The sequence below is a fragment of the Panthera uncia genome, chromosome C2, assembly GCF_023721935.1.
Source record: "Panthera uncia isolate 11264 chromosome C2, Puncia_PCG_1.0, whole genome shotgun sequence".
Taxonomy (NCBI): Eukaryota; Metazoa; Chordata; class Mammalia; order Carnivora; family Felidae; genus Panthera; species Panthera uncia.
In genome coordinates this window covers 11346377-11356064 of record NC_064810.1, presented here as the reverse complement: position 1 = coordinate 11356064, position 9688 = coordinate 11346377, and positions in this window count along the sequence as shown.

Here is a 9688-nt window from a genome sequence, read left to right as displayed (position 1 = left end):
CCCTGGACACCTGCACATTTGTCTAGCTTGCTGCCTAGGAGAGATTTCATAGCGATATGCCTCCGTATATCCTTCTGCTAAATGGTGAGCTTCGCGGAAGCAAGTTTCTTTTTTTTTTTTTTTATAGCTCTGTAGTCGACACTCCGTGTTTCACCAGTGATGAAGTGGGGCATTGAAGGCACATAAACTGACCAAGTCCACCACTAGGGGAAGACAAGTCACCCTGTTCAGGTTCACAACCAGCTGGTATCTTAGAAAGAGATTCCTAAAGGGCCCAGTCATGAGGAAACACGAAGAGAGCAAATGTGCAGCTAAAGACTATATAGGGTTCGAGTGGCTAGATTTAGCAAATAAAAATACAGAACACTGAGTTAAATGTGAATCGAATTTGAATTTCAGGTAAACAGTGAATACTTTTCTTAGAAGAAGCGTGTCCCAAATGTTGTATGGGATATACTTATGCTCAAATAATTTGGTTTTGTTGCATAATGCTTTGAATACTTTGGCATTTACTTCTAGAGAGATTATTAGAAGTTTTTTAGTATAAAAGTGTATCCTTCCCTCTTTGAACTCTAAATGACTCCTACCACGTAGCCGTGTAGAGGTCATCTTTGGATTCCATCTATAATCTCAGCTGAACAACAAATACCTTTGTCCTAAAGTTTATGTCCCGTGCAATACTTGGGACATGTTTATGCTAAAACATTCATTTGTTTATCTGAAATTCGCATGTAACTGGATGCCCTGCATTTTTAATCTGGCAACCCTGTTAATGTTAGGTTTCTGAAGTACTATTAGGCCCTCTCCGACCCTTAAGCCAATATAAGTAATGCTTCCTAGAGAAATGTATAGTAAGTACCTGTTTTATTTACAATTTGAAACAGTGGTTATGAGAGTTAATACTGCAAACGTGATATAGCCAGAAAAATGAATTTCAATCTAATTCTCTCCCTAGGAGAAGGTGTTGGGGACGGCAGGGGAGGTCTGAATCCTGGGGGGGTGCAGGCCTTTCTGAGGAATTTGACCTGCAGCCCACTTTGCTGCCAGCATTTCTCACCCGGCTCTGACTGCGTGTTTCATACCCCGGTTATTTCTATGCTGCTTTTGTCTTTCCTAATGGACTGTGAGCAACTTGAAGTCAGGGGCCGCGTGCCTTTGTCTCGGATTTTCCTTAGGCCAAGTGGCGCCTGGCCTGTTGCGAGTGGTTGCTCGACAGAAGGGATATTGATTTTTAACTTCAGCTGTTTTCTTTAGAGTCGTTTCTTCCCACCACCGTCCAGGAGCAGGACAAGGTGGTCAAAAAGCAGGAATATTCTGGATTGCATTGACTTGGGGGACATGTCTCTTTTGTGCCCTTTTTCCAGGCAAAGACAGCCTTTTTTGCTCAACGCTTTACTCTCCTTAGCACCTCTTACTAAGAGATCAATAAATGTACATGAATAAACGGACTTTCACACCTCCCCCGACTCTCCCCCATTCAGGAAATGGGCCCGTGGGGCATCCTTTGGCTCAGACCAGAACTCGACGAGGTGTCTCGGGCCCTTCTTTCTGCCTCCTTATCCAACCCTTCGCCAAGTCTCCTTCATTCTGCCTCCTGAGTAGCTCTCGAATCCTCCCATTTCTGTCCCTGCCGCCCCACGCTAGTCTACACCGCATCTGAGCTCCCACACAGCAGCCTCCTATCTACACTTCCTCCTCCCCATCCTTCTCCAAGTCGTTGTCCCTCTGTCGCCAAAGAAAACATTCAAGACACATCAGATCCTCCTCTGTTGCCCTTAGGTTAAGCTCCAGCCCTTCCACACCTCATGGGCTTCCTTTCTCCAGCCCCACCTTCGGGCCTTACTTCTGTTCCTCGAATTGACTATTCTCTGAGGAGGCCAGAGCCTCCCGTGCTGGCACTCCGTACCTCCACGTCACCCGAGAGATTACTCACTTTTTTTTTTTTTTTTAATGTTTATGGATTTAAGAGAGAGAAAGAGAGACAGAGGGAGTGAGCCGGGGCGGGGCAGAGATAGAGAGAGAGAAAGAATTTCCACACTGTGAGCGCAGAGCCTGACGCAGGGTTGAACTCACGAAGCAGGAAATCATGACCTGAGCCCAAATCGGACGCTGATCACTTAGCCCACGGAACTACCCAGGCGCCCTGAGAAATTACTCACTTAAATACCTTCCCCCTACTCGACGGTCAGCCCCCAGAAGGCAGGGACAGCCGGTTATGCACACCACAGTGATCCCAGCATGCAACAGCAGGCCTGGCACAAGTGGGTACTTGATCAATACGTGTTTTTGAATGAATGAATGAATGAATGAATGCCTTTACTTGCACCCACGAACCCATCCTAGCAAATGGCTTCGGGCCTGGAATGGGAGACATAGGGGAAATCAAGGACAAAGAGGTCTCTGCGAGAGGCAGGTCTTTGTGTCTCCTGCCAGTGCCACCGGAAAGCGCCCACCACGGGGGAGGCACTGGACCAGCACGCGGACCGGTTCATTCACTCTTCTCATGGAGGTCAGCCAGCCTCCGCCTTGGCCGCCCCCGGTGTTTGTGGGGGGGGGGGGCGGGGGGAGTGGGGGGGAGGGGTCGTGACCAGCCTGAGAGAACCTAGCCAGGGGCCCAACAGAATGGGCGAGGCTGATCGTCCAGCCCACAGCAGCCTGCAGTGATGCTGAGCACCCCCCACAAAAACATCTTCCCCCCACCCCACCCCCCATGCTCTCACCACCCGCCCATTCCCGCCTGGAGGGGCAGCAATTCAGGTTTACTGGGATTCATGCCTGGCAGTGCCTCGATTATCCAGGGGTCAAAAGAGCGTGTGCCAGGGGTGCCTGGCTGGCTCAGTTGGCAGTGCGTATGACTCTCGACCTCAGGGTTGTGAGTTCGAGCCCCGTGTTGGGTGTCGAGCTTACTTAAAGAAAAAATAAAGTATTTTAAAGTATTTTTGTAAAAAAGAGTGTGTAGCTGGGGTGCCTGGGTGGCTCAGTCAGTTAAGCGTCTGACTCTCGAGTTGGGCTCAGGTCATGATCATGGTTCATAGGATCAAGACCCATATTGGGCTCTGTGCTGACAGCCTCTCCCTGACTCTCTAAACAAACAAACAAACAAACAAACATCGGGGCGCCTGGGTGGCTCAGTCAGTGGAGCGTCCAACTTCAGCTCAGGTCATGATCTCACGGCCTGTGAGTTCAAGCCCTGCATCAGGCTCTGTGCTGACAGCTCGGAGCCTGGAGCCCGCTTTGGATTCTGTGTCTCCCTCTCTCTCTGCCCCCTCCCCTGCTCAGACTCTGTCTCTCAAAAATTAAAACATTAAAATAACTAAACAAACGTTTAAAAAAGAGTCTGTAATAGCCTTTTGTTGTGTCAATGTGGCCATGCTGAAGTTATCTTTTCCTAATTTCCTTCCTTGCCTGCTTCCAAGCTAGCGTTTGCCACAAGAGCAATTTCCAGAGGTGTGGAGGGCAGAGGCAAGCGTCTGTCACGGCACAGGAACAGATGGCCTGCCTTGCTGCTCTGGTGTGGGACAGCAGCTGGTCTGTAGACGTCCACCTCTTCCTTCTGACAGCCAGGCCTGCTCTCCCCCAAAAGCACAGGCTATAAGTAGTTTTCCACAACATTCTCCGCCAACTTGCACAACTGCTGAGGGCCTAATCCCTATAATAAACACCAATATTAGTTTTCAAGTTCCTTTCTCGTGCCACCACGGTGACTTCCTCTTCTTCCTCCCTCTTCCACATGAAAGGACCCTGTGACTGCGTTGGGCTCCACCCAGATAATGGAGAACAATCTCCCTGTTTGAAGGTCAGCTGATAAGTAGCCTTAATGCCATTTGCTACCCTAATTCTCCCTTTGCCATCAAAACTAACACATCCACAGGTTCCGGGGACTGTGACTGTCATCTGCCCGCTACGATGTCGATGTCGTATCTCTCAAAGCGGTTCTGCTCCTCTGACTGAATCCTAACTGATAGATTGCCTTAGACCACCCACCCGTTTTATGTCAACGGAGGTACAATGGACAGAGGACAATGGGATCCACTCTCCTGCCTTAGGCCACATCACATAGAAGCTACCAGCCCGAGAGAACATTGGGACGGCCTGAAACACCATAGCTAAGGCGCCAGCCACCAGACTGCAGGTGAACCCTGAGGGGTTGAAGTGCTGGGTTTTCGACAGGTAGCACCGAGGGATGGCCGTCTAATGCCCCTCTCAAAACCACTCCCAGTTTTCCCCTGGGGAACCTGCACTTTAGATTGGGCTGGACTAGAGGTCCTGGTTTCCTGGTGGGGAGAGGGGAGAGGGACAAGAAGGTCTTTTCCAAAAGGACGGTAAGGGCTACACCAAATCTGCAGCTGTGGCTCAAACCTGGCTGTTTTGAGTTCCGCGTGCCAATAGACCGCAAGAGGTGAGATACAGACAAGGGTAATTCACCTCAATTCTTACAGGAGATTAAGTTACAACTACATAATGGGGCAAGGAAGGGAGGCTCTGGAATGCTGGGAATCCCCTGGGGCACATTTTGGTGCTTCCATGCCAGGTGATGACTGGGAACGAGCAATTACAGGAACAGAGCCTGACAAAGGCCAAGGAATGTGGGCACAACCTTCTCAGAGATAAAGGTCTGGGTTATCACACCACGCAAGCAACCCAGATCAGAAGAAACGGTGGCTGAGGGGCGCCTGGGTGGCTCAGTCTGTTAAGCACCTGACTCCTGATTTTGGCTCAGGTCATGATCTCACGGTCTTGAGCCCCGCTTCAGATTCTCTCTCTCTCCCTCTCTCTCTCTGCCCCTCTCCTGCTCACACTCTCTTTTAAGATTTTCTTTTTTAAAAATATTTTTTAATTGTGACCAGCCATCACCTGGAAGAATCAGTTACAGCATGAAATTGATTAACGTGGGACACAAGTGGTTCTGAATGGTATAGGGGTTCACTGTAGCAGATGCTGTTGGTGCCACCCTTATTTCCATGGCATTTTCATGCTTTTGAGCAGGAGGGAAATTCCAAATCTCTGTCTTCCAAGACCCATTTTACCCAAGGACTAATGAGAGTTGACATCTAGCAGGTAGAGGCCAGAGATGCTGCTAAATATCCTACAACGCACAGGACAACAAAGAATAAATTTTAGAATCAGCTTTCCAGTTTCTGCAAAAAACAAAGAAACAAACAAAAACAACAACAACAACAAGAAACAACCCAGGTGGGATTTGATAGGGATTGCGTTGAATCTCTACACCAGTGTGGGAAAATAGTGCCATATTCACAATATTGGCTGTTCCAATCCATGAATATGGGATATCTTTCCATTTATTTAGGTCTCTTTTAATTTCTTTCAATAATGGTGTTTTTTCTTTTTTTCATTTTTAATGTCTAATCCTTATACTTCTTTGGTTAAGTATATTTCGAAGTATTTTATTCTACTTGATGATATTGCAAAAGGAATTGTTTTCTTAATTTAATCATCAAATCGTCATTGCTGGTCTACAGAAGCAAAATAAATAAATAAATAAATAAATAAATACACCTTGGGGTCAAGGGAACCAAACCATTTTATTGAGGGGCTTTGGGGAAAAGTTGAAGGGCTAGGAGGACACTAAGATCTGACTTCCTCAGCCTGGCCAGGATCTTCCCAGCCTCCCAGCTGCCAAAAGCTAGAAGCCAAATTTTTTATATATTTATCTTGCGACCTTACTGAGTTTATTTATTGGTTCTTACAGTAGTTTTGGTAGATTCCTTAGGATTTTCCATACACGAGATTACATCATCTGTAAATAGAGATAGTTTTACTTCTTCTTTTCCAGTATGGATATCTGTTATTTGTTTTGCTTGTCTAATTGTCCCAGCTAGAACATCTAATGCAATGTTGAATAAAAGTAAATAGTGTCTTTTTCCTGATCTAGGGAGAAAGCTTATGGTCTTTCACCATTAGCTTTGATGTTAGATGTGGGGCTTTTTGTAGATGCTCTTCATCAGCCTGAAGAAGTTCCCTTCTTTTTTTAGTGTGTTTAGTGTTTTTAATCATTAAAGGGAGTCATATGTCATATTATGTTTGTCAAATACTTTTTCTGTGCCTACTGAGATGATCTTTTTTTTTTCTTTTGGTCCTTTATTCATTTTTTTATGTTAAATCAACCTGCATTCCTGGAATAAATCTCACTTGATTATGGTGTATAATCCTTTTTACACATTACTGGATTCAGTCCGCTCATATTTTGTTGAAGGTTTTTACATTCAACTTCATAAAGGATACTGGTCTCTGTTGGTTTTGGATGCCATCATTTGCTTTTGGTATTAGGGTAATCCTGGCCCTCATAAGATGAGTTGGGAAATATTTTCTTCTCCTCTGTGTTTGGAAATGTTTGTGAAGAATTGGTGTTAATTTTTCTTTAAATGTTTGGTAAGGGGCACCTGGGCAGCTCAGTCAGTTAAGGGTCCAACTTCAGCTCAGGTCATGATCTCATGGTCTGTGAGTTCGAGCCCCTCATCAGGCTCTGTGCTGACAGTTCAGAGCCTAGAGCCTGCTTCATATTCCATGTCTCCTTCTCTCTCTCTGCCCCTCCCCTGCTTACACTCTGTCTGTCTCTTTCTCTCTCAAAAATAAGTTAAACATCAAAAAAATTAAAGCTTAGTGATTAAAAAAAAAATGTTTGGTAAAATTCCCCAGTGATACCATGCTGATTTGAGCTTTTCTTTGTGGGAAGTTGGATTGTTATGGGATTGGCTTATTAACCCAATTTTTTAACTTTCTATAGGTCTATTCAGATTTTCTATTTTTTCTTGAGTTAGTGTTTATAGGTTTCGTCTTTGTAGGATTTACCCATTTCATCTAGGTTATCTGATTTTTTGGCATACGATTGTTTATAATATTCTTTTACAGTCCTTTTATGTCTGCAAGTTTGACCATTTTTCATCAGATCTGTTTATTTAGCAGGATGTTCCTCAAATTTGAGAAATGTCTCCTTTAAAGGAAAAAATGTCTCCTTTGGCATCTCCCAATGTTGACAATTTTTTTAATAATATTCCTTAAACATGTGTGAATTTAAAACTAATCATAACTTTCAGTTTGTAGCTCTCACACAATAAAACCAAATCTAATTTATAAATTAATTATAATCAAAACTGAAAAACAATACAATTAAAGCAAAAATCACTAATTTAACATTTAAGTTCAGCGTGGCTTGTCTACCATACACCCTGCAATGAACCAATTCAGCCATGACTTTTTTTTTTAATCAAACTATGATGAATGTCTAATCGTACAACAGATGGTTAATGTCATTTGGCCCTCATTTGGCTGAAGCAGTCATATTAAGTTCATCTTTTTTCATGGCCCATTACCTGAAAATAGTCAAAATAGTACTATCGTGCCCCAAGAATATCCTAAACACAAACATAACAACAGGTTCATTCTGATGATTCCAGAATACGCCCATATTATATTTTAAGCTTACTATCAAAGTGAAAGCAAAGCTTTTCGTTTCTGAAGGAAAGCTGACAGACCCCACAAATAAACCTACAATCTGGAAAACACTGGCTTGGAACTTTGCTTTAATGGAGTGCCTCAATGCTTTCCAAAGGGCTCCACATGAATCCTTAGCCATTATTACCTTCAAAGGATACTTATTCCAACTATGGTTACACAGGGAGTTTCTTGAAGTTCTATTTGTGAATATTTCCTCTTTTTAAATTTTTTTTTAATGTTTTTACTTATTTTTGAAGGAGAGGGAGACATAAAATTTGAAGCAGGTTCCAGGCTCTAAGCTGTCAGCACAGAGCTCGGTGCGGGGCTCGAACTCACAAACTGTGAGATCATGACCTGAGCCAAAGTCAGATGCTTAACTGACTGAGCCACCCAGGCGCCCCTTTGTGAATATTTCCTCTTGAGCAATAGGGAAAAGAAAGCAAAAGTGAGAATCTTGTGCTGGTCACCATGACATGACCCAGAAATGGTTTCGTTGCTGGGTTTACTAAGCAAGAGAAACCAAGATAAAGCAGTTGGGCAAATACTTAGCCACCACCTTCCCTACTACAAGCGTCTTTGCCTTGTAATGAGCAGAACTTTGTAGTGAATGAATCCTTGAGAAGGAAGCTTCACATCCATAGTAGCAGCTTTGGAGAGGATGGGAAGAAATAAGTCCTGTTTGGGAGCCGAGTTGGACCAGGAAAGAAAGAGCCCTAGCCCTGGGGTATGATCAGCACAATGCACATCCTGCTAGTTGAGATGACTCATTAAGCTCTGACTCAGCCCCTTACACTCACCTGTTGAACAAGCAATTGAAGATGAGGGGAAGTGACTAGTGGGCAGAAGCCAGACCACACAAGGTCACACCTTGAAGTTACAGAGTGCAGTGTGGGGACAGTGTTTGGTATCACCTCTTCCTTCTTTGTCCACTGAACCCAGTAAAGAGCCTATGAATGACCTATGAGTTCTCTTTGTACAGAACAGGTGCGAATATATTTAGTCCGATGGACTCGTGTGGGAAAGTTTTGGAAGAACTTGAGTGTAGTGGTTTCCTCTTGTCTTAATTCAACTAGTTGACTCGGGGGCCATATAGAACAGTGGTTAGCCCCTATTGGAAGACGAGAGAGAACAAAAATGACTTTCCCCAAAATAATAGGCAAATTACTTTGTTATATATACTCCAAAATTCTCTTCCGAATTTCTTCTCAACAAACCAAGAGACTGAGTATCTTTATACATTTTCCTTGGAGGGTTCACTTCAGGCCCAATGTTTATGTTATTGAAAATTATTCTTCTTGCATCTCATTGCCCATCTGTTCAGGCTTATGCTAAGACTTTTGCAATGTTTACAGAACTCTCTGACCACGTGGCATGATAAGGGGAACATGGGAGAACTTTCTAATAGAGGAGGAACAGGAGTTAGGTCCTTCATTTTCACCATCTGGCATCTTTTTCCTCCCAATCACATAGCACATGTATGGTTTAGGCATTCCCCAGAGAGCTCTGAAAATTGCTCTGTCTTGTCTAAACATCGTTAAGAGTGTGGCAAAGCATTGGAGAAGGCTCACTCATCTAGCCATCCCCTTAGCTGCATATAGAAAGCAACTGATGGACTTTGAAATACCCTATGAATGTTCCAGGAGCACCTGGGTGACTCAGTTAAGCATCTCACTCCTGATTCTGGCTCAGGTCATGATCTCGGGGTCATGAGATGGAGCCCCACGTCTGGCTCCTTGCTGAGTATGGAGCCTGCGTGATATTCTCTCTCTCTTTCTGTCTCTCCCTCTGCTCATTCTCTCTCTCAAAACAAGAAAGAAAGAAAAAAGAAAGAAAAGAAAAAGGAGAACCCTATGAATGTTCCTTTGCTAAACAATAATCCGACATTATTACTCAGGCTTTTCAAAAGGCATGACCCTTCTCATCTCCATCTCTCCCCTTTTTCTCCTCACCTACTACACTCAAGCTACATTTACCCCCTTTTTGTTTCTGGAAACTCCCTCAGCTTTCATGTCACTTCCCCAGAGAGACCTTTCTATAGTCCCTCTACATAGTCCCTCTCTGTAGACCCTGGCCTGACTCCTGGACCATTTTCTTCACAGTTCTTATCACACTTTGTCATTGTTTTTATTTGTTTGGTTACTAGAATCTGGGCTGAAAGAGGCAGAGACCAAGTAGGCTTTATGCATCAGTATGTATCCAGATCTAAGCACAATGCCTGGAATATGTAGGCACT